Source organism: Eleginops maclovinus, chromosome 23 (genome assembly GCF_036324505.1).
Source record: "Eleginops maclovinus isolate JMC-PN-2008 ecotype Puerto Natales chromosome 23, JC_Emac_rtc_rv5, whole genome shotgun sequence".
Lineage (NCBI taxonomy): Eukaryota > Metazoa > Chordata > Actinopteri > Perciformes > Eleginopidae > Eleginops > Eleginops maclovinus.
Window position 1 is genome coordinate 15,946,202 of NC_086371.1, and position 26,699 is coordinate 15,972,900.

At 42.2% G+C, this 26,699-nt stretch overlaps 1 protein-coding gene across 2 annotated transcripts in view; it reads left to right on the top strand.

Moving 5' to 3' along the window:
* Positions 1-253: 253 nt before the first annotated feature.
* Positions 254-26,699, top strand: part of nexmifb (neurite extension and migration factor b) — a 47,977-nt gene continuing 21,531 nt past the window's right edge. For both annotated transcript variants that reach the window (XM_063877176.1, XM_063877175.1), the window contains exon 1: positions 254-418. The gene's annotated coding sequence lies outside the window, so the exon portion shown is untranslated. The remainder of the gene's footprint in view (positions 419-26,699) is intronic.

The window sequence follows — 26,699 nt, forward strand, 5'->3', positions numbered from 1 at the left end:
GTGACAATGGCAACATCAAGCACCTCGTAAAAGGCAGATAACAGGCGAGGGGGCGCCGCGAATCGGGAGTTTGAGAGGCGACGGCCCCTGTTTGTCCCGAGAAGAAGCGGCGACATTAGGACACGCTGGCTGTCCTATAGCGCGTTTCCTGGAATACGAATTCTTCCGTAATTGAAAATGGAGCGGCGGGGGAGAGGAGAGTCGCGCTGTCTCCATCGTTGAGAGGCGCGTCCACCTGCTATTACTGGAGGCCCGGGCTGCTGCTGCTGCTGGTGGTGGCGGGGAGGGTGGGGGGGAACATGCATGGGAAGTGTTTGCATTTCTGGGGAAAGACCCGTCTCTGATACTGTCCAAAGAAGCTGAGGAGGATCCCATTGCGACGGGGGAAAAACGCAGTTTGGGCGCATACGCTCTGGAGGTAGGCAGTGAAAACGTTATTATGCTGCTATTCAGCGTGCGGTGTGTATTTCAATAGGGAGCGAGCTCTATTAGGTATGCACATGACAGCTCGATTTGTACACACACGGAATTATATCCCAGCTTTGCTTGATTTGCTTTATCTGATCGGACATTTTATTCAAAGGGAGAACACACCAAGCATGCGGTGTAGTAGCTACCCTGCCTCCTTGGGACAGCTGTCGTAGGCTACATTCATTCGTCTCTGCTCCATCGACTACCCATTCCCTGCGAAAAATACCCCCACTTATTTAAAGCGCAGACACTGACCTATTCTAATGCTCAGAAATCAACACAGATACAGGTGCCACGTGTGGTTGTTCACATTGAAGCCAGTTACCCTGCACTGTTTGTGTGTTTTGAAGGCAAACACTGGCCTGTGGACGTCATTTTGAATCAAGCTATGCATCCGGAGCAGTGCTGCCCCAAAATAAATAAGAGATGAATAAAGGGGAATCATCTATAGTCCAAACTAATGAATGATTCATGAATGGGCTATTGAAACCCAATGGGATAACACATCATCTTACAGCTAGGCCCCTCCACTGTGATAAGATGAATAAATGATTCATAAACGGTTTATGAGCACAGATTCCTAAAATTGGCCTAAACACCATGATGGCAGAGCACGCACAGGTGCACTAAGGCGGTGTGAATGCCTGCACTGTCGGGTCACTAGATCAGTAACTTACTGTGTCTGTGCTCCCCTTAAAGGATGCCTCATGACAGATGTTTACTGGATGTCCCAGGCAGCCACACTGCGAGCCAGACAAGCCCTGCGAGAGAATAATGAGCTGCAGCCCATAATAACAGCCTCTGTGCTCTGGTTTTGTGGAGGTGTTACAATCAGTTGTTAACTTTGTTTTAAATAGGGTTTTGTAATTGGATAACATTTAAACGGGCTAGACATTTCCCTGGCTAATGTTTATTGGAAAGCCTTGTAAGAAGGGATTTTTAACGTGGTGAATTTATTGCCACAATTAATGATCTGCACAATTATTGATCTGACATGACATAGTTTGATTTATGTTTTGCAGCTTTTATAATTAGCCTATTTGAGAGGACTTGTTTTGGCTTTTCTGCATGCATCTGGTTCCTATTGGAAGATCTATTTAAGAAATGAAATGTAGTGTTAAACTGATGTAGGCCAGCCTGTCACTGCCCTCTGCTTCTCTAATGTGAAGACAGCAGTGTAAACCAGATGGAAGGCCATGCATTGATTGAGTCAAAGAGAGCCTTTAAGAGGGCCAAATTGAGTTGACATGTTGATGTGGGTGTCATTAACATACATGATAATGTGTGCCGTCATTGGGCCTGGGGCTATGTGACGTGTGCCGGGGAGTGGGTCTCCTTGCTCTGGCCGGCTGCAGCCTTGTTTGAAGATCATAGATACTGAAACTAACAGAAGCTCACATATCAAACTGCATCTTCTTCTGTGACGTGCCGCCAAGCTCGCCATGGAGGTTACAGAATTTGCCATTCATCTCCTCCTGGTCACTGGTCAGTCTCACTGCTTTCACTTGAGCGCCATTCTCCGTTCATCTTCAAATTGGGTGAAAAATTGAGTCCAACGACACATTTCACCACCATGGCTCTGTTCCACAGTAGCAAGGACAGCGCTGGAAGGTTTTCTGAAAATGTTATCCGAGCGTTATGTTGCTGCAATAAAACCAGCAGCTTGTGTACATAGTCTCTTATCTTCTCCTGCCCATGTGTGCTCTGTGGCTTCTCCTCTGCTTCTGCCTCAGGCACATGTGTTGGGCCTCTACTACTGCGTCTGTTGAATGGGAGAGAGTCTCAATTATACCGAATGAGCTGATCCTCGTCAATCATTCTTTTTTCTTGCCAGTGGATACATTATTCGGATATAAAGATTGTGTTCCTTTTCAATCATTTAAACCTTAAATGTTCTAATCAGTATAAGGCATTTTAGAGAAAAGGATACAACAGCTCGTACCATAAATGTCTATAAAATGGATTTTTTAATATAATCTGGTATTGCCTGACAGGTTGCACTACAATACTTTTTGAAAAGGAGACTAGAGGGGAGAACATCTCGTTAAGGATACAGAAAGGGCTTCCCGCCTATGGGGCCTGCTGTGTTTTATGTCTGGAGCTCTGCAGTTCCTCTGTTCATTGTGTCGCTAAAGTATTATGGAAGCACCTTGTGTCTGTCCCAGTTGAAGCATGCTGAGCCCATCAGTGACTGTCTGTGTAAGCGCACTGTGTTTATGTCAGGCCACTGTATGCAGAGGCCTGCTGCGCTTGCCCCAGCCAGCGTTTGGGCTGTGCCTCGCTGAATGCGGCCCAGCGGAGGCAGTCTTTCCCTGTGCTGCTGCCGCTGCTGAGTTCTGTAATTAAAGACAGAGGTACGTCCAGGGGAGAAGGCTGGGTTCTGATTGCTTTTCATGGCCGTGAGGAGAGAGCTGCAGCGTGTCCTGAGGGACTGAGGCGCTGCTGAGCTCTTTGCCGCCTGCTCTGCCCCCCAGACAGGAGCTGTTCCAGGAAGACACACACACTTGTACTCAGACGCTACTGGCATACTTATGTATACACACGTAAACATACTCATAATCGTCCTGCCGCAGACACACATATGTACAGTATGGTAAATGCACAGTGGCTGAGAGAGGCAAAAATGACAGCTGTAGCTGACAGGCAAACTGAGCTAATCTAATTTAAAGAATGCCCCGTTTAAGAAAATATGTGTCAGTACGAGGCGTGAGGCACTGAGGCAAAACTGTAAGAGTGCAGTCAAGTAATGAATTAAAAACAGCGCAATCAGAAAGACATTAAGGATCTCTCCTTCGATTGGCTGCCGGTCGGCATTGACAGAGAAGTTGATTGGGCTGAGTGTAGATGTGAGCAGAGACTGCCTGTGGTTGTCTTGGACCAGCGCTCTGCAGGGGGAGCTGTGCCTCCCCATCCTGCCTCCCTCCATAACAGTAGCCAAACTGAAGAGGGCTGCTCTGCACTCTGAGGGCCTGGCAAACATGGACATGCTCACATATAGGATATGGGTTGGCCCCAGCGCTTTTAGGGGAAAAATGGCCTCAGTGCTCTCCTCTCCTCATTCTCTGGATTCATTCATGACAGCTGGCGGGTTTAAGTACGCTGAGGGGTTAAACCATCCTTACAAGTCCTATCAGAGAGATTCCAGTGGAAGGCAGAAAATCACTTTGAGGAGAGGTTCAGAAAAAAAAGGAAAAGCAGTTGGGTGCAATTTAAATGCCAAGGCCAGCCACATTTTTGCCCCGTGTTCATGAATTGGTTCTGCCAGGATAATTCAAGTAATGCATCAGGATTTCTGCCATAAACAAATACTAATCTAATTAAACTGGGGTCTATTAAATCACTTTCCGCGTTGCCTACTTGATATCAACATGTAGGCTGCTGGCCACTGGGACCATGAGCATGCAGGCTTGCCGTTCATTTCCTGCTTTCACATCAGACCTTTATATTGCAGATGGATAGATAATGCAAAATTTCCCCAGTTTGGCTCACTCTCTCCCGGGTCCCCTTGCATTTCAACTCATGGGATTCTTGAAACAGATAGTGAGATGTGATGCTGGGAAATTTGAGAAAGAGGTTGGGATTTAATGCAGTGGACACAGGTGCACTGACATGAATGGTGTGAAAGCGGTATATTCAAGACATGACTCGGGAGGGAGGAAGCTATATGACAAGGCTGGATTTTAATTGGTTTCTCACAGTGTGCTCCCATGTATTGTTCCCTTTGTAACGGCACACACGGTGGCAATAACAACTCTGTTTTTTTGTTATATAATAACACTAATAGATTTATTGCCCCCTGTCTAATTCCTCATGTTGGAGCCGGAGGAGTCGCATATCCATGTTGTGCTAAACGTGTATACATCCAGGGTCCTGAATGCTGGAATAATAAGCCACCTTCATTAGCCTTATCTTTGATTTGGTGGATGGAAACAGGGGGAGGAGGTGGGGGGAGATGAAAAAAGGGGTTGATGATGAGAAAGAGAGCCAAACATAGGTTGTACTGTGAGAGAGGAGAAAACAGAGGAGCCGGAGATGAGAGGGGGGATGGACATGGTGGGAAGATTAGAGGAAGGGCTGGATAGACGGAGGGAGTGTGGACAGAAAAAAGGGAGAGACGTAGTTACTGCTGAAGGTGGGGGTTCAGGGTGCGTCCTTCCAGCAAAGCCAGTTGGAACAAACAAACGGTCATGAGACAGACAGTGTTGTCTCTAATGGGAGAGAAGCTGGCTGTGCCCTGGATGTTTCCCTGCACCTTTCATTTTGTAAATGCTGTTTTGTCTGTTCACCACTTAACAAGCCACCAGTGCCTCAGAAAGGAACCACGCTTTATTTGCTGCTGTACATAATTACCAGCCATTCAAGACGGGCTTGTTTGCTACTCTAAACGATGTTGTGAATTTTTGTGCAAATATGAGACAGGCTATATTTTGCTGTAAATCTTTTCACAGCGAACAAGTTCAGTGTTTACGGGCATTGCCAGCGATGGGTCTAAGATTAACTGTAATTTATTTCACTTTAATTGTGCTGCTGTTTGTGGAGACCGTGCCATTTGTGCCCTAATCAAACATTAGTGAAAATTGAATTGAATATCTATTTTATCATACCGCGATGAGAGAGCCTGTTGCGATAGTCTTCCTGTCAGATACGCTCAGCTGAAGAATAGCGCTTTACTTTTCATTTACCATAGCACGCCAGAGGCAAAACACAATCCATGCGCGACACATCTAAGAAGTCAAATGAGGAATGTTTTTGAATATCTTAACACGGAGGATGTGAATTGAATTGCATACATGAATTTCAAGTTGGATTTGACCCTGATCTGTTGGATGATGTTGCTGATGATACAACAGCACGACTGCTATTCTACAACGGGTAATAATTATAATCATTCACAGCTAGTGGTCCTTGTCACAGGAGTGGGGCACAATGGAAATAATAATTAGGACTTCTCATTTCAGATGCATCTCAGAAGGGTGTATGAAGTGTCTACTGCGGCTCTCTGACTTCTAGGATGTACAGCTGTGTGTATTCTTGCTTGTTTCTCTGTCAGCTCCAGCATGCCTCAGTAAGAGTTTTTGCTGGCTCCGGTGTATTCTTCAGCTATGTGACTGCTGTTATTTCTCACATTCACACACGCACATGTTTTAGCATTATGACAGTGACCCAGTCTCTGCTGTCACACACAAATAGCCAATTGTAGCATAAAAATATACATGGTAAGCCAGGATGCCTGCTTCACATTTATTGTCAGTGACGTACTGAAGCTCTGTCGTGTGCGAACAGATTTTTTTTTTTTAACTCACCGTTTTTCAGTGCTCTTGCAACCCATTTCCCCAAGTCATCATTCAGCAACAATGTCAGAATACAGCCCACATATATCACAGTTGAGCAAGTAAAATGCTTTCTAGAAGGAGTCAAATATGCAACGCCGCATAGCTGGCGCTGATAAAGAGCTAATTCATCATTTAGTCACACAAAGCCTCAGAGATTCTTTGTAATATCTTGTATACTGTTGGAATTCAGTAGGTCTGGATTTTGCTAAATCTTTTTCTGGCTTTTTGTTTTATACCAAGTTTAAGCTTTGTTTTTGAAAAATAGCCGACGTAATATTTTATTGTTATTGAAGTTGTCAGTTGAAACGCTTGCAATTTTGCTGGAGCCCTATCAAAAAGGAATTATAGTTGTTCACACTATTAAGTTACTTGTAATCAACACAACCTGTATTCTGACCCCTTTTTTAAATACTGACTAAGCTGTCAAGATTTGAAGACTGGCACTGTATGCTTTGTCAGATCCTTAACTTCTAATTATGTACTTCCTCATGTTTAGACTTTTTTTAAATTAACGTTCTTCTGGTTGCACATGATTAGTCAATTCATTTGTAGAGTCAATCAGCAGAAAACATTTTTTTTTTGTAAATTGTCAAATATTACACATTTTTAACACCGAAATGTTGAGGTTATGCTGACTTTTCTTGTTTTACTTTCTAATAAACAATGTAATATGTCTTCAGGTTTTGGACTCTAAGTCAAAACAAGCAATCTGAAGATGTCACATTGGTCTCCTTATTTTTGTAGAGCCCTGTTTTTTCATAATTCAAGAACAAGTGTTGAATTGATTAAACAATCAGCGTATAAATCCATAATTAAAACAATTATTATATTTAGAGCTAGTCAAAACAAGAGCGTTTGAATTTGAGTAGTTTGACCTTTTTGAAATCGATAAAACCGTTATGTTGAAAATCCTTTTAATATTCCTCAAAGTATACTTTACTGACCCATCCCAAGAAAAGGATAAATACAGGATGGTATTGGCAGTAAACCTCATATCAAACACAGCTCCACATGTGAGGCCTACAATATATACAGCGCCTCATCCATACTGTCCAGAACACTCTCACCCGGTGGGATAATTCATTTTGCTGCTTCTATTACTGTCATACAGCGATGTTTCTGTCACCATGGGCTAAATACTTTTGGAGCATCACAACTGCAGGTATTTTCCTTTTATATTGAAATGACGCTTCGAATAACCTGCTCCTTTGATATCTGTCTCTGAGGCGTGTATATAAGCTTGCGTATAAGCACGCCTTTTTGCCTTTTGTGTGCACTATTTAGGATTTGCTTATGGTTTATTTATGCAGTTTATTCCATTGAGAGAAAGTCTTTGTCAGAGGAGAGCAAGTGTACCATCTGCATGCATACTTTATAGCCATAGGATCTAATAGGTTTAAAACTCACTATCAAAGATGTATGCTACTGCGGTGTTTTGGTTCCTGTGATGAAGCCTCTGGAGAGGCCGGGTAAGGTATCTATGTGCAAAGTGTTTGTGTGTTACTGTGTGTGTGTGTGTGTGTGTGTATGTGTGTGTGTGTGTGTGTGTGTGTGTGCTTTTGCATATGTATTAACTGTTGAAGGGGCAGATGGTGCTTAAAGAAGCCCTCTGTGCTGACTGTTAATCCCGAGGTGCATCCAGTCTACCTGGACTTAGTGAACTGACAGAAAATTAGCAAAAACAAACACCCGTCTGTCTCTCCCTCTCTTTTACAAATCTGCCGTCACTGAAACTCCACGTTGACAGCCTGCCAAGCAGTTAAAAATATGAATGTGTATGTAAGCATGTGCACATGCTTATTTGGCCCTCTGAGCTTTTATGTGGGCTAGCAAGTTGGTTTTGTGTATGCACGAGCAAGTCCACATTCTTATAATGATTATATTTCTTTTTTCATCGTACTCTGTACAAAAACGATAACGAGCCAACACTGTTGTTTGGATAACACAGAGCGTGTACAGGGAACACATATTCAGAGGACAAATGCTCCATTGTCGAGAGAAAAGTAAAAAAAATGCTGTAACATCTTTGACTCAATCTCTGGGGGCTTTAGGAAATGTTAATTTAAGATTCCATTATAACATGTATTTAAATCAGACTAAGAATTAATTCCATTATTCTTGGAGGCAGTTGGGGTTTCTGTATCCGTCGAGACGGTTTGCTGCCCCCTCCTGAGACCTGTGGGTTTTCCCATCACTTTTAAAATCAATTACCTTTCTACCTCCCTCGCCTCTCCAACTCTCTAAGTACTCTACTCTTATTCTTCATTAGAAAACCCACCACTTCACCTATAGCTCACTATGAACACCTCAACCGGAACTGTGTATTTTAAAGTGTTCATGGCACAAATGAGTGTCTCTCTCTGATTTATTCATCTGTCTTACATATAGCTGTTGGCCTGCGCAGAATGTTCTCAGCCGGCTTTTTTCACAGTCTCTAGACAACGCCGCCGCCTCAGATAAAAATAGTAAGACAATCTGTGGCTTGGTAGGACCTGTTAGCCCTATGTGACACTAAAGCCACAACGAAGACACTGCTGTACTGCTAGTGAGGAGCGGCTGCAGCCCTCGGGAGGGATCATGTTATTCTCCCTTGTGCGCCATCTCACAAACACCTCACCGCGCTAACTGAGGGGAATAAGCATGGATGGGCTTGACGGCTGCTTCCTATTTTAGTCATCGGCAGGTAGGCGGATGAGTTGAACTGCGGAGGATCTCTGTGCAGCGAAGTCTTCGTCTAATTAGTTTGTCTAATTATGTCTTTGTGCTGGAAATTTCTCAAATTAGTGGTATCGTGCAGAATGTGAGCATGCTCATTACGGTTGTCATGAGAATTGTTGCGGTGGTTGAAGAAGAGAAAGGGAGAGGGAAAGAAGGAGTGTCGCTGGAACCCAAAGCTTACAACAGTCCAAATCCCTTTATCAAATACAAATATCTTGTAATGGGAGATGTAGCGCCCAGGCTCTTGTCCCGGGAAGGCTCAGGGAAAATCTTATTTTTACCCATGAAACACCTCACACCACCCCTCCCTTCGTTTCTGTGCAGGGGGTGCACCTATTTGTGGCAGAACACAAAAAGGTCCCCTTTGATTTTCCCACCCTGTGCGTCTGCTGTAAGAGTGTCACAGCATCAGGGATGGAAGTGTCTCACATGGAGACACTTTTTGATTTTCCCTCCTCTTGAGGTATGACAGCATCAGGGATGAAGACTCCCCCCCCCACCCCCCCATCACCCGACAAGCTTCTTCTCACGGCCACCAAGTAAGGACAAGCCTCCTGCATTGCTTGCCATTTCCCCTCCATTCCCTCCGCCGCTTCAACTCTTTCCTCCTATTTCCACCTTCTATCCTTCATCGCTTTCCCAACATCCCTCTCTTCCTCTCCCTCATCCTCCCTTTCCTTCTACCTCTCTCCTTCCCCCACTCCTGGGCCTACAGTAATTGGTATTCCGAGTGGCAGCTGGGATCCATACAAACACGGCAGACAGAGGGAGAGAGAGAGCGAGGCAGTGTGTGTGTGTGTGTGTGTGTGTGTGTGTGTGTGTGTGTGTGTGTGTGTGTGTGTGTGTGTGTGTGTGTGTGTGTGTGTGTGTGTGTGTGTGTGTGTGTGTGTGTGTGTGTGTGTGTGTGTGTGTGTGTGTGTGTGTGTGTGTGTTGTGTGGAGAGAGGGAGAGAGGGAGAGAAAGAGAGACATAGAGGCAGAGAGAAACAGAAAGCCAGCAAGTCAATACGCTGGTTCATTAGAGCACTGAGTCACAGTGGCCGCTGCCTCGTTTGTTTGTGTTTGTCCAATACTCTGTCTTAAGCAGAGCCCACCGCCTCTGTCCGCTCACACTGGCAAACCTGACAGCAGCACACCCTGGGCTGCCTGGCTGCCTGCGATACGGACTTTTCTGTGCCTGTGAGAATTTGGGATATCAGTTTCTGAAAATAATTACTAAATTAATAGATCCAGATTGAGGAAAGCCAGGTCTTTTGTCATGAACCTCACCAACAGCTTAAGTTTATGCCTGGAAAAGGACTGGTTTGTGATTGCCATGATATTAACATATATATATTTGCTTAGTTATTTTAAAATCATGCATTATCTGACATTTTTAACTGGATTAACCAAGGTGTTGATGAGACACAAAATGGAAAAAAAGTAGCAGATATGATTATGACAGTGGAGGAACTGAAGATGGGCCAGTTCTTTGAAATGGAATTCAGAGAGTGGCTCCATTAGAAAATGAGCATAGGATCCGGCAGTTATTGAAAATATGGAAGTGGATGTTCCTAAAAAAACGAGGGGGGCGTTTTCTCTGTTCAGGGCGAGCTGAGAGCAAACCACTTGTCAGGATATTGAAAGAGAGAGAAAGAGAAATTACCTGCACATGGCTTGTTTATTTAGGAGGAAATGCTAACATGACGGTGGCTGTGTGGTTGTCAGGCCGGGGCTACTGGCTCCCAGGGCCCTCATGGTGCACAGTGACCCCTCATTACCACTGCTTGAGAGAGTGTGAAACAGAGGAGATCACTCCAAAGGGCAGCTCTGTAGATGTGCCTAACCTTTCCAACCATCGAAACACGTCAACCATACAAATAACTCATTAACCTTATCCATTTAAATGAAAAGCTCCTACTTTTATCCCACACCCCCTTCTTCTCTCCCGATTGGTTTAATTGGCCATTGTACATGATGAAAATGGCAAGCCTCTTTGTAATGTTGTGTGGTCAAGGCAAGCCATGCAGCAAGGCAATGGGGATTTGGTCCCCTTTGGCTCGAAACTTAACGAAGTTGGTTTAAGATTTGGGGGAGGGAGAGGAAAAATGTAGGGTCGAGAAAGTGATAGTATTTTAGCATGTGTGCAAGGCTGTTGTTTAGGAAGTGGCCTCTGGCTCTGTCCAGCAGCACAGGAGGGCATTGATTGAAGGAGCTCAATAGCTCGGGCCTTTTAATCACCTCGCTCAGAGGCTGCATTGTCCCACAGGCCGGGAGAATAAGCGCTGCTAATACCCCTGTGCATATGCACACAGCCACTGGCTCCCAGGCTTCTGCAGCCCCTCACAGACCCACACAGCCACTAATCAATAGGCCTGATTACCAACAGGGAGGCTGAGCCGGCTTTGTTCTCATTTGTCAACAGAAGAGCTTGCCCCATTTCCAAACGTTTTGACAGCTTTTGCTTCGTTTAGACACAATATGGTATCTTTTAAGGACCGCACGATGCAACGCGTTTATTATTATTCTGTTGAGAAATGGGACCTGCGGCGCCGAGAGTTGGATCAGTCGGTGTCAAAATACTTAAATGCTTGTTCTCCGTGTCTTGAATAATGTGCTGTTCCGACCCAGTTGTAAAGAAAACATTTAGACTAACACATCAGGCTTCTAAAAATGGCATTTCTCTCACTCTCACTCCCTGCTTTGCTCTCTGTCTCCGTGTCTTCTCCCTCTCCCTCGTTCAATCTGCATCTCTGCCTTCTTGGCTGTCATATCTCTTTATACCGTTTAGAAATGCTGTACATTGTGTTACAGGGTTGTGACTGATAGCCTGCCAATTTCAGCTGTGGCACATCAGAGAGGCTAACCCCCCCCTTCTGAACACAGAGAGACTCACATTAAAACCGTGACAGTGTGTGCTCCTTTTACTTCTCTCCCTGATTCCATACTGCCTGTGTTTCTCAGAAAAGCTGAGATTTTTTTCATTATTGGTGAAGTCCACTGGAAAGAGGGGAGCCCAAAATGCGATATGCAAGAGTGTCTTTCACGCAGGAAAACACAGAAACTCCCTCCTGGCGCAGTGTTAGTTTTGTAGATGTGCTGCAGCCTCACATGAGCCATAGACAAGAATTATTGTTCTCTCTCATCAGAGATTCTGAGGCCATTTATTTTTCCATCTGTGCAGCCTATCAATAAGCCACTAAGCCGGGTTTCAAAAACTAATAACATCAATGACTTTAAAAGGGAAAACAAATATCAAAGGAAGGCAGGGTATTAGCAGGGGGAGATGGGGGTGAATATTGAGATTTGAGTTTGTAGACGGTCCGATTTCTTGTGTCCCATGCCCTCCTCATTATTACCCCCCCATCACATGCAGACACATAGGGCACACACTCTTTCTGTGACTGACATCCCTCTCTGCCTTGTCTCTCTCTCTCTTTCTCTCTCTCTCTCTCTCTCTCTCTCTCTCTCTCCCTCTCTCTCTCTCTCTCTCTGTGGCCTTTTTGTCACTCTGCCCTCCCTTTTTCATCTCCCTCTTTTTATCTGTGTATCTCCTTTCTTCTCCTTCTGTCCTCTGCCACCCCCTCCCCTGCACCCCACCTGCCCCCCGTCCTTTGGTTTTGAAGCCAAGTAAAGGAGTCGCCTTCTGAAGCAACAGGGAAATAATGTGTGTCTCAGAGAACAAAGGGAAATCTTCACTGCGAGAGTAATGGAATGGATTTTTGTGATGTGGATGAAAACTGTCTTCATTATGGACTCTCATTTTGAAAAAACAAAATAGTGATGAAAGATCGCGATTTAGGGAGAAAAATAATAAGGGTGTAATATGTGACGGAGGAAATGTGTCCCACTCTTAGGAGCCTGACTTTTAGATTTTAATTTTACAAAACTGCCCTAGTGTGCATTAAGTATTAATCAGCTGCTTATTATTCTACTGTCTTTGTCATTGTATTACTGAGCACTGTTTTAGAAGTTGGCAAATTGCAGCCACTGTAGTTCCAGGACCAAAATACTGTTTTAAAATGCCATGTAAAATCTTTCATCAGCACATATTGACCGGACATTCCTCAAAGCCCTCGACAGACCTCCATGCTCACTTATTGAGCCGTTATCAATGAGCTGCTTTTGTCTCAGCTCAAGAGACTGGCGACGTATTAGCAGGACATTTATTGTGCTGGAAAAGAGTGTTGTGTTATATATATATATATATATATATATATTATATATATATATATATATAATATATATATAATATATTATATATATATATATATTATATATATATATATATATAATATATTATATATATATATATATATAATATATATATATAATATATTATATATATATATATATATATATAATATATATATATAATATATTATATATATATTATATATATATATATAATATATATATATATATTATATATATATATAATATATATATATATAATATATTTTTTGTATTACATGATGTCTTCTTGCTCCTGGTCTCATGAAGTTGTTACTGGAGATCATCCACTTGATGGAGCCTATCAGAGCTTCATAATATAGCCAATGTTGTTTTTCTCTGCACTCGGCAATGTTTGTGCAAGAAAACCAAGCTCCATCTCTGGACGGAAATAACAATAGAAATGTCTCAGCTTTTTGAAATCGGCCTCCATTACTTGGAAAATCGCTTATAGACTCTTCTGTATTTTTAAAGAAACCTGAAAGAGCGCCATTATAACTGTCACAAATATTAGAAAAATTACATTTGCAATTATTTTTAAAGAAAATGAAGAAGTGCTCTTGTGATGCATTTGATGACCCCTTTCAGTGTATTGCTTGTTGGCTTTTTCTAAGCTGCAGCAAATCTACTGATCTTTCTGGCGATAATGACTGAGTTATTTTCCATTGAATAGATGGAAAATAACAATTCTTCACATCTTGACTGATGAAAGTGAAGGTGAATTAAACAGCGGTCAGTCTGTTCCTGGCCTCACAACTTAGCACAAGACATTGTTCCTGTTGCTGAAATGTAAGCGGACAAATACATATTCTCACATCCAGACATTGAGGCAACATTCACATTCAATTGGAGTCGTGCTTTCTGTTCACCTGACCTGCAAGTCTGATATTCAGTCTCAGCTTTATTGGTTCCATCAACTCCTGCTAGTTGTTAACTCTGTCTGCTGGCGGCAGGTGCTAAAGCATACTATGTTTATTCAGAGTTGTTTAGCTGAAATTAATTTGTTATATATTTAATGCTTGGGGCCAGGTGTGAAGTTTCTCTCTGCTTTCAGTGGTTATGCCAAACTAAGATAACCACCTCAAGGTTGCTTTTTTTTCCACATGAGAGTGGCATTGATCTTTTCAACTCAGAGAGAAAGCGCTGAAGCAAATTTCCCATAATTTCAAACTACTCCTTTTGAACCATGTGCTAATAACATACAAATGTTTTGAGGTGATCTTGTGAACGAAAATCATTTTATGTTATATAGATAATTGTTATGTTTTTAGAGACCTCAACTTCATCTCTGTTAGCTGCTCAAGACCCTGTGTTATTCATCCATCAGCACAGTCGACAGGGGGAAACGGACCTTACAGTACGAAAGCTGTACTGTTTTTTTGTCATCAATTTACTTCATCATTTTACTGGATTGGATTGTTTGAAACTTAAAATATTCCAGCATCAGAGTTTATATTTATTTAGCTGACATAGCAGGCATTTTCATGCAGTCTGCGGACACAATTAGCACGGCTTATAGTTAATATTGAATCCATTGAGAAGGCTGCAAAACGTTTTAACGCCCTTTATTTTGAGTCTGCAGTTTTTTCTTAATTTTGGTGCAATCTTTCATAAACAGTAATTGCATTAGTGTCTGCAGACAACCACGCTGCAGCATTAACGAGCCCGGTCCACACAAACATCAGATCCAGGCAGGTCTTTCTGTCAAATATTTTTAAGTCATGACCGCAATTATTCCCTAACCTTAACCATATTCTTATTAATGTAACCATGACGACAAACATCCACTAACCTTAACGAAGCCTTTAAACCTAAACGACGGCCTTATTCTTTTTTTCTTTACTTTTTTTTCCAGCCCTGTTACAGTGTTTGAAGAAGAAAGCACTGAGAGCGGCGTTAGATCAAAAACACTTATTATAGTGCATTTTGTTGTTACGTTCGGATTAACTTGAAGAACTTTTTTGACATAACAATTATTAGATGTTCGTATGTCACGCAGAAGCAGCATTTTCAGAGCATCGTTCCCCATAAATGTGATTTTCCTCTTTAGTTATGATGATGAAAAGCATTTTTTTAAAGGGAGGGGAGGACGGTGGGATTATTCACAAATCTGCTTTTCTCTGCTTTCCTCTAAAAAAATATGTAATCAAATTCAGTGACTTTGAATTTTAGAATTAAATGTCCTTTTATTGGATGAGCAAATTATCCTACCTCTTATGTTTTATTAAACATTTTAAAAGCGATTGGAGCGATCCAAGAAAAAGCAATGGAGTTTTAAAGACTCAAGTGGACAATGAGAAAATTAAATACAAAAATTGATAGAGTTGACATTCATTATAACATTAAAATATTTTGTGGAAATGAAAATTAAGTTGTAAAAAGCAATTATTAGTTTAATTGTTAGTAAAAGCAATTTCAAGTATGTAAATGCAACTTTAAGTGTTTTGGATCAGTCAGTGCTGCACCCTAATCCGTTCATTAAAAAGCTGCAGGACAATAGTGATCGTCTTATCGCAGGACGTTTCAATATGTCCTCTTTCTTTGTCTTTTGTTATTAGACACTGATCCGGTGTAGAAGGGGGTCAGGAGGCCAAGCTTCTCAAGTCCTAAAAGATCCTACAGCAGCATTTAGACTCCCAGCTGTCATTTTCTCCACATCTCTCTCCACATCTCTGAGCACGAGCAGAGAGGATGTGAAGTAGGAGTATGCCGTGCATACAGCCATTAATCACCGGCCCGGAGGTAGTAAACACGCGTTGATGGTCATTAGAAAACAGTTCTATTACAGAGGTTACTGTGTCTAGCGGTTAACCTTCTCCACTTTGATGTATAGCGGCGTGGGTTTTTAGAGCGGGAAGGGGAGGAATTGAGGGGGGGGGGGAGCATCCTCACCTATAGGCAGGAATGTCGCCCTCCAGCAGCTTTTGAATCGTTCTGCAATCATAGTGCAACCTTTTGTTTCCTTCCCCCAATGCTCCTCCTGCTACCCCCCGCCCCCCATCATTCCCTTCCTCCCCTTTTTTTTTCTCCCTCCCTCCCCTCCTGTCATCTGAAATGTGCCCTGCATAAGTGGAGGCAGCTGCTTAAGTGCTGAGAGAGGGAGGAGAAGGGGAGAGTGGAAGTGGAAGGAGGGAGGTAAGGGCCGAAGAGAGAGAAAGAGTCTGACTCACAGTTAGCTTTGCTTTCCCTCCCTGAATGCTGCGGCATCTACTCCTCCCATTGCACTCAAGGTCTCTCTCTCTTTCTCTCTCTTACAGACACACATGGACTCATGTACACACACACAAACACACACACAAACACACACATAAACACACACAAACACAAACACAAACACACACACACACACACACACACACACACACAGTTTTGCAAGCATTAATAAGCCGGGTTCAGTATTTTACTTGTGGTTTCTGGGGTGTTTAAAATAATTTTGTGTTGTGCCGCCTTGGTGCATTATTGAATTGAGCGGCTTTATTGTCATCTTGTGTTTTGTTATGAAATTTTAATGCGGACCCTCATCATTAGGGTGCTGTTTTAGATGCAGCTACTGCCTTATCTCTTGCTGTTGTGCTTCAGTGTTTGGTGGTAGTATGCGCAGGGCTACTGATGCAATACGATAAATAACACACGGTTAGAATAGTGACAATTGCCTCTGTCAATAACATGGCAGATGAAATATCTCCGGAGCTTAGGGGCAATTTGGCGAGGGTTTGTGCCTGTGTCTTTAGTGCTCTTGTGGCAGTGTGCTTCATAGCTAAAAGCAAACTCCCCTGCAGTGGAATTACATAGTGGTGGTGACGCCAGCAAGAGCCCAGAGCTTTTATCAGCTGTCATTCACTCAGGAGAAGCTGTATACAGGCAGCAAGGCCACCAGGCATGGCTCTGGACAAAAGCCTAATACTGTGCTGTAATTGTTGGCGAAAAAGGGCATCTAACAAGGTCAGAGGGGTGCTGTGGTGAATTTGATGCACTGTTCCAATGAAAAAAAACCGCACTGTGGCCTTGATTTGGATCAGCAAATGCACTTTGAGAGAAAACTGGGATAATATTCTCACATCTCTCACATTGGTTGGTTGATAATGTGTTGGTTAGCACGTAGGATGTATCTGGATATCTGTGAATGCAACAGGTATACAATTATACAATTTCATCCATCGTAATTAAAGTGGTAATGCTATTTTAAGAATAATATTTGACAGCTTTGTGAAAAAAACAACTTCCAAAATAACAAAATGCAATACAGTTATCATTTGCTGTATAACTAGTGTTTTACATTGATAGGCACTGAACACCAAAACTGATGACCAAAACATTTGATCGGTTTTCATCACGGCCCACTGACTGATTATTTATTGAATACCTTTTGGGTTTGGACTTTTTTATTGTTAACATGTTGGTAAAACATTTTGTAATTTTTGTTGCATGTAGATCCATCTCTAGTGCATCATTTCTGTTTTTAGATAAAAGCTTCACTATCTTTGTGTTATTATCTGATAAAAGAAAGGATGTCAGCTACATAGTTGATGGGGTGCATTTGAATCACTGTGCTTCAGGAAAACTACAGGCTGTGTGCTCCTGCAAAATCATACATTTAAATGTTGTTTACACAGTTTGACTCAAACAGGTCTCCTTGTTGTCTGCAGTTTGGACGAATTGTGTTGTGTCACAAGTATCTTTCTAAAATGTTCATATATAAACTTTTTTACTGGTCTTGGTCACCTGAATCAACAGGCAAAGAGGTTCTATACACAGAAGCTCCACACGTGTCACTTAATATACACTGTGTCCACCTTGTTTGGCCCCTCTGATATGGTCATTATTCACAAATCAGCAGCTGTGGTTCCCTTAATACCACAAGTAAACCGAAAAGCCCTAAAATGATTTATTTTATTCATCATGAAATGAAAAGTAATTATAACAAACTTTAACGAAAACAAACCGTAACGCTTAGTGCATTTGCATTGATGGGGATTTAGGAGAGTAAAATGTATTTGAAAAGTTCCCATCGATTGTAATAATCATGTAAATCCATGTTAATCCTTTCACACCGGTGCCAAGTGATGAACACAGTTAGGAAGAATCAACACGGTGTTTGGACTAACAGGAAATGTGGGTTTGTACCAGGTCAGTGCGTTGCTTTGAACGGCGAATGTACTGCAGAGGTATTGCGCTGCGGCAATGCTGGTGGATATAACGCTGGTTATTCACACACTGAATGTTTTGCATGCATAATTCATACATGCCAAAAACAACCATAAAAAAAAAGAATGAATGAATTCACTGCTGTTTAGTTCATCATGTGTTTTTAGGCTAGAGGTGAATTTATATGGACACGCTAACATTAGACTTGATGTTTTGACCTGAGATGATTAGGGTCAAGGTTTCTGACTTTGCAACATCAAATTGAGACGCACTGAAGGTCTGTGGGATCTTATTATGGATGTTTTTTCTCTCTCGATTTCTTCATAAATATTCATGAACAGGGGGTGGGCCTAAAGGTTGGTGTGAGGTTCCTCTGTCAGATCATTTAAAAAAGAAAAAACCTTGAAGTGGATCGAGAAAGCTTTTAAATATTCATTCTTTTTTTTTATATAATTGTACATGCCAAGGACTGTGACATGCAGTCATACACCCCTAGAGTAAAAAATCTCTTTTCCTTAACATTTCATTCATACAGTTATTGTATGAGCTGAAATTCAGGTTTTAAAGGCTAACCCGCATGCTCAAGAAGGAATGATTTGGAATGTTTTCCTTTTAACAATCCTGTTTTCTTGAAACAAATGAAAATGACAGATACACCTGTGTGTTTATGATCAATATTGGCCAGAGATCAGTGCTGTATGAAACAGGAAGATGAAAAGCATGCGATAGATTGCTGATGAGTGCTGAAGATGGTCCAGGATGGCTTCTCTTATGAGAAAACTGAAATATACAGCCGCCTAAATATATATAAATATATACATCAAGGGACAGATGATGTTTTTTTTTATGCGTACTGATCCACTAACCCTTTTCAAAGAGAGGGATGCCCGCACAGTTTTCTCTCTCTGTAGATGTTTGATTACTCAAATGATTAATAAGCCGTCTGCATTCAGTGACTCACAATATTCTGTTTGTTTTTGTTGGGTATTTGGATCCCCAATACAAGCTGAATCACACTAGCTATTCTTCCCGGGAATTGTATATAAACATACATAGTCACAAAACAAATGACATAATGACAATACAACACAACGGCTACACTCATATCAAGTGTGAAAGCAATTGTCTGTGTTACAGTAGCAGCTTACATGATTGCATTTCTGCTATTCCCTAAACAAATCTATTTTTTTTTTGTTGGGAAATATTATTCAGGTTATCCATAGGAAAACCATGTTTACAGTGTTGTGGTTTGAGAAAACTGATTTGCTTTCGTAACAGCTCCAATCCTGCTAGTGATTTGCAGATGACTCTCTTCCTCCTCTGCTTTCTTTTTCTTTTTGCTGCTTGACATCCTTGAATAAAGATAGCTGTGATCAAGTAAAGTGAATGCCCCGTACTGTATATCCTGTAAGCAGTTCACGGTCCTGACCTCAAACTCGGCTCCATTTAAATGATTGTCCTGTTAAGCATGTCATTCATTAAAGATTTTACTTAACATTCATTCAAATAGTTCTGGACAGGTTTCTATGCAGGACTTGTCCGATGCCATGAAAATAAGCTCTTTAGCCTTGTGTTGACTATAGGAGTGAGGGTGAAATGTTATGCTAGAACAGGGACGTCCTGATGTGTGTCAGCTTGCACCGTATTGACTAACTGCTCAAAGCTGTCTTTATATGTAGAAGTCTTCTGAAACGACTTGACGTTTTCTAGTTGGCGCAGACTTGTGATGTTATCAGTCAGGAAGTATCGAGGCTGATTGGAAGAGCTGGAGTGTCAGGTTTTCTTGGACATCCTTTTTTTCGGAGCAGCTAGTGATCAAGCCCACTCTGCTTTAGTGTGTCGTTTTAGATATCTGTGGAACTAAACACAATCCTACACCCTGACAAGCCCCTTCTTAAACACAACTTCATCCACGCTGGAACAGACACATGCTTTGATAGGAATCGCATGTTGCAGAATTAAGAAGCCTTAGACAAAGTTATAAAGCCACACACTTATACAATTACACAATTTATAGGGATTAACGTTTCTCCTAACTGCCTCACTCCCAAATGTAATAATAATCAATAATTATAGGGATCAACAAAAGATGAATATACGTATATGCTTTTATACCATTTTTTTGTACCAATAACTCAAATGAAATACATTATGTCCAGTTGGTTTTATCAATTTAATAGAAGATATTTTCTTTTATCCTGCATTTTTCTACATGGTGCTTGTTGTTTTGATTCAATGTTAAATTTTCTGTTGATTTCTGGCTTTTTTTGGACTGGCAAAGTCTCAAGTTGTTGGCGCTGATTTGAGACACCTGTTTAGTCAGTAAAAATTCCAGTAAGGTAAAAGTTTGCAGAAATGTTAATGCAAGTTAAAGTACCTAATTGCATTGGGTAATGAGTGTTCAGCTTTGCCATTCTCTTTCTTTAGATGTCAGCCAGCTCCTCACAAGAAACATGTTTTACTCTGCCAGATCCATTGTAAAAACAAAATGTTGATTAATAAAGTCAACTGCTTGACATACTTGTGCGCAAAAGATCTCACCCAGAGCTGTGTTTTCTTCCTGGGTAGGAAGACGCATTTACTCCTTCTGCTATTTCTTCAACCCTGAGAAATCAGTGCATAGAATCTGTACCTTTTGTCACCGTGCAGAACGTTATTATCCAATAGACTACAGTACTTGGTGAATACATAAAAAATAAAGATATTACTAAGTCAGCCTGTATTGACATGCACGTTTAACCCATGCCACAGTCATTCATAAGATTGACATGTAATCCCCGTTAATCGGGTTACTTCTACCTTAATTCGACTAACATTAGCCTGGGTGTTTACATGACATTTGAGATAATTGCAGTATCACCTTAATCTGGGTAAAATGATAATGGAAGGAGGCAAAGTAGGAGCAATTACCTACTGCCCTACATTTTAACGTATGAATAAACAACATGAAGAAAAAATGCTGAAAATGTACTCCGGAAGGGCTAATGACAAATAAGGTCGCCGTGAAGAAAAGCTTTCCTTTTTTCGTGTGAGGGCTCATCAACAACAGTGCCATTCTGTTGGAGGAACTATTCAGGATTTGAGAGTCTCTCTGCTGTTACTGAGGAGAGGCTCTGAATGGCTGCCCTGGGTTTTGAGCAAAACAAGGCACAGAGTGAGCTGAAGCAAGCCGCTCTGGAGAAACAGCAACTTTGTTATTCAGCCCTTGGCCTGTGCTCCAGAACATTGTGTATACATCTGTAATCTTACCTACCCCCTGGGCTCACTGAGACCCCCCCTCTCTTTCTACCATCACCACCATGTTCTCTCTCTCTCCCTATCATTCGCTCTCAGCTTTCACGTCTATACTCTTTCTCTCCCGCTTGCTCCGTCTCTCTTATCACCGCGTCATTCCGTTTTTTCTCTTACACAAAGATATAGTCAAGCAAATACTCCCTCGCACTTTCTCACATCGACTCCCATACACAAACACACCAAGGGCCTTGAAGATACACCCATGTGTGAAGATCACAGTCTAAATGTGTCAGAGCCACTACAGCCTGCTCAATTTTTCTATTTATTCAAATAAGGACGTAAAGAAAAATAAAATCCAGTTTGGGGGTCATCTGTGGCTTTGCTTTTTTTGGCTGTGTGAGACTGGCCCTGATATTTGATATGTATTTATGTATCTGTGTGTGTGTTTAAAAAAAATGTTAAGCTTAAATTGAACTGGAGCTGCGAGTGTTTAAATATACATGAAGCAGAGGGCTACATGAATGCGATTCTGTCCTGGATAGTGAGCAGTTATGAGCTGTGTCATGTGTCGGCGCTTTCGACTTCTTTGTGCAGGGCTTTCATCATCCTCTGCCTCTGTCACTGAAACATTCCCCTCCCTGCACCCGGCTCCACTTCACACACCGTAATAAGGCATTCATACTCCCTCACTGTTGCCCCGGCTGCTCTGCCGCACTACTACATGTAAAAGTCTAAAAGCCTACTGTTGTGTCAGCAAAAATGTGCAGCTCTTTTTTTGTGCACTGATGTTATTTACCCCATAGATACATTTAAAGAATGTTTTTTAGGCATTTTCTTTTTTTATTCCTTCTCTTGTTTTCTGATACTTGCTGTACAAGGTGATTGGCTTGTTGCGACCAGGATATCTCGTGCATTGACATGTAGTGATAATTCATGTGATGTATTGTCATCATCTGCTGGTTAATATGTACTGCTGTTTCCTTGGGGATGTCATGTGGCTGTCATGCTCGGGGTGGAAAGATATCAAGAGATCGTGCAGCTGCCTGTACTTTAATAAGTCTTTATTGTTTTCATTGCATTGCCAATCAGTCATCATTTGACGTAATTACCGCCGCATTTCGTTATTTCAGCGTACACTAAGTATACCGTTAACTATTTTTCTGCTTTTAGGGTTTGTATGTTTATTCCTAATGTGAGCCATTATAAAACACATCTTTTAAGCTCCCACAGAGTTAAAAACAACAGGGATGTGTTTTTTCCTCTCGCGCCTTTTCCTTTTCTCAGACAGCCACAGCTTTCACAATTGAATTTGAATGCCATGCTTTTAGCGCCAGGGTTGTTTGATTATCCACAGACAGGGAGCTGTGCTGGATTCCATTCCTTTCATCATGCTTTAACCAGTGTGAGCTGGCTCTGCTGTCGTATTTTATAAGAGGTGATTTTAGTGCCTCTCCTTTATGCAGATGATTTTGGCTCCCCAGTCTAGTCTTGAAGAGGGGGATATTGGTTTTGACAAGAGAGCTAACCCCGCTACCTTCGCTCTCACCGTGCTGTCTTTCTGACTGCTCCACCAGGCTGGATATTCTGGGCCATATGCTAATGCGAATTACTCTTAGTGAAAAGGAAGATGCCGGATGCATCTACAGGTGTTTTCAAAATGAGGCTCAGTGACAGGAATATTACACCGGGCTGGGAACCTCATTGACCCTTTACACTCCCACATGGATGAGAGTGGCTTTATATACAGCAACTGAGCCATATATGCTCTTTATATGCAGTAATACTTCCAGTTAATACCCACATCAGATGACAGGGGTCCACATGGGCAAAGCATTCATTCAAATATACGGATTACAGGTTGGCGCAGAGCCTTTATATGAGATCATGCGCTGTCATTTACAGGATTTCTTGCTTCCACTGATAAGTGTTCATGCTGCCTTTGCCAACTTCCACTCAATGTGTGCACATATAATATGAAGGGCTTTCTCCTTTTAGATATAGCCTGTGGTAATCTGCACTGCTCCTTAATGTTCCTACACAGGAACCCGTGGTGGTGGGATGTAATTTTAGTGAATAGGGATAATGAGCAATGTTAATGGCAATATTTCTGGATTTCTGGTTCTGCTCTGACAAAGCAGCAGCATGCATAAAGCCACATATGCAAACTCTTTCATTGGAAATCTACTGCAGAGCTCTTTACTAGAATGGCTGAAATGGTTCATGCCAAAATCAAAAATATATATTTTTCGTGTTACCTGTAGTGCTTTTTTATCTGGATGGTTTTGGTGTGAGTTGTTGAGTGTTGGAGATATTGGCCATAGAGATGTCTGCCTCCTCTCGAATATAATGGAACCAGCACACTTGTGGTGCTCAAAGCCCCAAACAAATACATTTGAAAAACTAGAGCTATGTCTCATTTCATGTAGGAACTATTTCCTTCTGCCAAACTACACCTCACCCAAAGTCTATGGATCATCTTGGGTAACTGGGCTGTTGAAATTGTTTGTTATTTGAGCACCACAAGTCGAGTCACGTTTAATATCTTAGACACCAAAACAGTCTAGATCAACAACAAGCACTACATGTCAGAGGAACATAAGTTTTTTTGTTTTGCTTTTGGGTGACCTGTACCTTTTGAGGTTAAAGAGGTCACACAGGAGGGAGATCGTCTTGCTGTGTTGATTTCGTGTCTAGAATTATAAAGTCACTATGATAATCACGTTTTTCTCTTTCACTTTCACTCTCCCTCTATCCTGTTTCGCTAACTAAGTAGAGGGCTTTGCATGATTGCCTGGATGAGTGTTTCCCCTCAACGCTGCATTGCTATTGTCCACTTGTCCCTCCTTCATCTGTGTAATTGTATGCATGAAGTTTTCACAGTAAATCCCAGCTGTTGGCAGGTTGTCTGCTACTGCAGTGCTGGGTATTTTGGTAAACCATTGGCTGAGGGCTGTTGGTTTTTCTTAAGCTGGCGAACATCATGAAAGATAACACAAGAGGAGTTAGGTAGGTCGGATCTTTTTAAAATTTATGCTCCTTAAGTCGAATAGATTGGGGGAGAAAGCAGGCGGCATTTGTCTGTCCTCGCCGGAACGGATAGAGTAGCTGTGTGGTATAAAAGGAGACGCTTCTGTCTCTATCACACTCCATCAGCATTATTTACCAGACCTGCCAGTTGCTTTGTACAGCACCTCTCCCTGCCAAGTAGGCGACTGGCGTACTACCAGGGGCTAGTGACAACAGGCTACAGTGGAAAGCAAGGAGAGCTGTGTGGATGAGCCAAGTCTATTCATTCCCCAAGGCTGCTGAGTGAAGCACAGAACTTTATCTGCTCTCACCGAGGAGAACATTGCACTTTTATCATACACTATGCTAGAGATGATCATAAACCTGGCCTACCTTTTTGAATCAGAGTAAACAAGCGACAGAGTACAGTGTTGCATCATTGATAGGTTTGTAATGGCTGTGAATAACTATATTTATTAACTCTGAGCTGAAGTTAAAAGGCTTTGAATAACCGTGAGGCTACGTGTATGTACTGAATTGGAGGTGAGTCACACGTGTCAGAGAGACTGTAATAAATGAAGGTTTCGTTTGTCATCCTCGGCCACGCTATCAGCAGCTCGCCTCACCGAACCTATGGAAACATCAGCAATCGGAGCTTGGAAACAGAAAAGTGATTTTTTTTTTGCTCTGTGTGTCACAGATGGTGGGAAAGCCTTTGTAATGCTAATATAATATCACACTGTGTCGGCCTAGCTCTGCAGTTCGCTCTGCGTGCCAAGCAGCCTGGCTGTGGAGTGATTTAGCAGTAAGGAGAGAAAAAGACCTCCCTCGGTTTACACTGAAAGGCTGCGTGGTTGGCGGGTCCTGCCGCTCGGCCTGCTGCGACCGGGCCCGCCTTTACTTTATCGATTCTGCGGCCGTCCAGTGCTGTGTACCGTTAATTAACTCCGTCTCCAAGTGTTTGTCTCATTGTGTGTGCTTATTAGAAGGGATATTACTAAAGGGGCTTGGCTTTAAAATCCGCAGAAAGGAAATAGTGGATGATTTTTCACAAACCAAGTCAAGGGAGCTGTGAATTTAGGCCAGTTATTTTAGAAATGAAGAAAATAAAACTGGAAACTGTAGTCTAACATAAAACACGGTTTCTTTGTCCTTTTAAAAAGCAAGTGTTTAGAATAAAAGCGCCTCACTCTCTAAAAATGTGCCCCTTACTACTACCAATGTTATGCCACCTCCCAACAAAAGAGCCAATGGCAGGCCACTTCCTCCGTGCTAACCAATGACTTTGTGCCTTCTACCGTGGCAGCGAGTCAGCTGCAGGAGAGGAGGAGACGGAGGCATTGATGTCTTTCTCTAGCTGCGCCACCACGTCATATTGTTGTCTATTCGATTTCGAGCCCTCATCTCTGGTATTTGAATCACAAGGGGGAGCGTTTCATATCCTTGCTGGGAGTAGAAGGGTGATCTTGTCTATCTGAAAGAGCATGCTGGATTAAGGGGGTTATTTCCCCAGAGGGGGGGATATGAGAGTGAGTGTCACTCAGGCAGCACTCACTCTCACACTGCCTCTGCCTCTGCATGTTGCCAGGGAGCCCCAGCTTTGACTTCTCCCCCTCCTCCCCTTTCTCTCCCTCACTGTGTAATCCTTGGCTTTTTGCTTCCTATCCCTCTCCTCTTCCTCTGTCTCGTACACATTGTCTTCTTCATCGTCGCTACCATCTAGTCTTCCACTGCTGGTTCAATGCCGCCCTACAGGGAAAGAAGAATTGCATGGTTTCGGAGAATGGTTGTTATTCCAATCACACCTCCGATGCAGTGAGGGTCCAGTAAAGTACAGAATAATTGGCAGGTTCCAGCAGCTACAGACTGCTATTCTAGTGTGTGTGTGTGTGTGTGTGTGAGTGTGTGTGTGTGTGTGTGTGTGTGTGTGTGTGTGTGTGTGTGTGTGTGTGTGTGTGTGTGTGTGTGTGTGTGTGTGTGTGTGTGTGTGTGTGTGTGATGAGAAAGGGCTGCTGTAGGTGCAGCATTCAGAGGTCATTTCATTAATTACTAGCTCTTGTGTTGCGTCTGTTCTCACAGTGTTTGTAAGCCTTTGTCGTGATGACATGTGCACGCTGACAAAAGAGCTTGCTGCTGACAAACAAAAGTAACAGCCAAAGGACAAATCACCGCCGATGTAAAAAAAAATGAAACCCACATTTTCACAGTTTAGTTAAACCAGCCAATAACATATTGGATCGTTGAAATTTGGCTGCAGTTTTCTGTCTGTTAGTAATCTCACTCAATATTTAGCCCACCTCTGCGTCTCAACTCACCATTAGGATTGATGCCTTTATTTTAAATGGGATGCTTTTTTTTAGACAGGGGAGTAATGGTGCGAGGGGAGAAGATGTTTGGTAAACACACACACATCTAATTAACTGGGGATCATCCTGGGTCAGAGGTCGGAGGTCGTATGTGCTCAACCTTTTTCTTTGGAGAGTGACTGACTGATAGGACTTCGGGGCTGACCACTGATACACATCAATGGAACCAAGCAGGGCAGCTAATAAAGCATGGAAGGTATCGGACTTGGGACAAG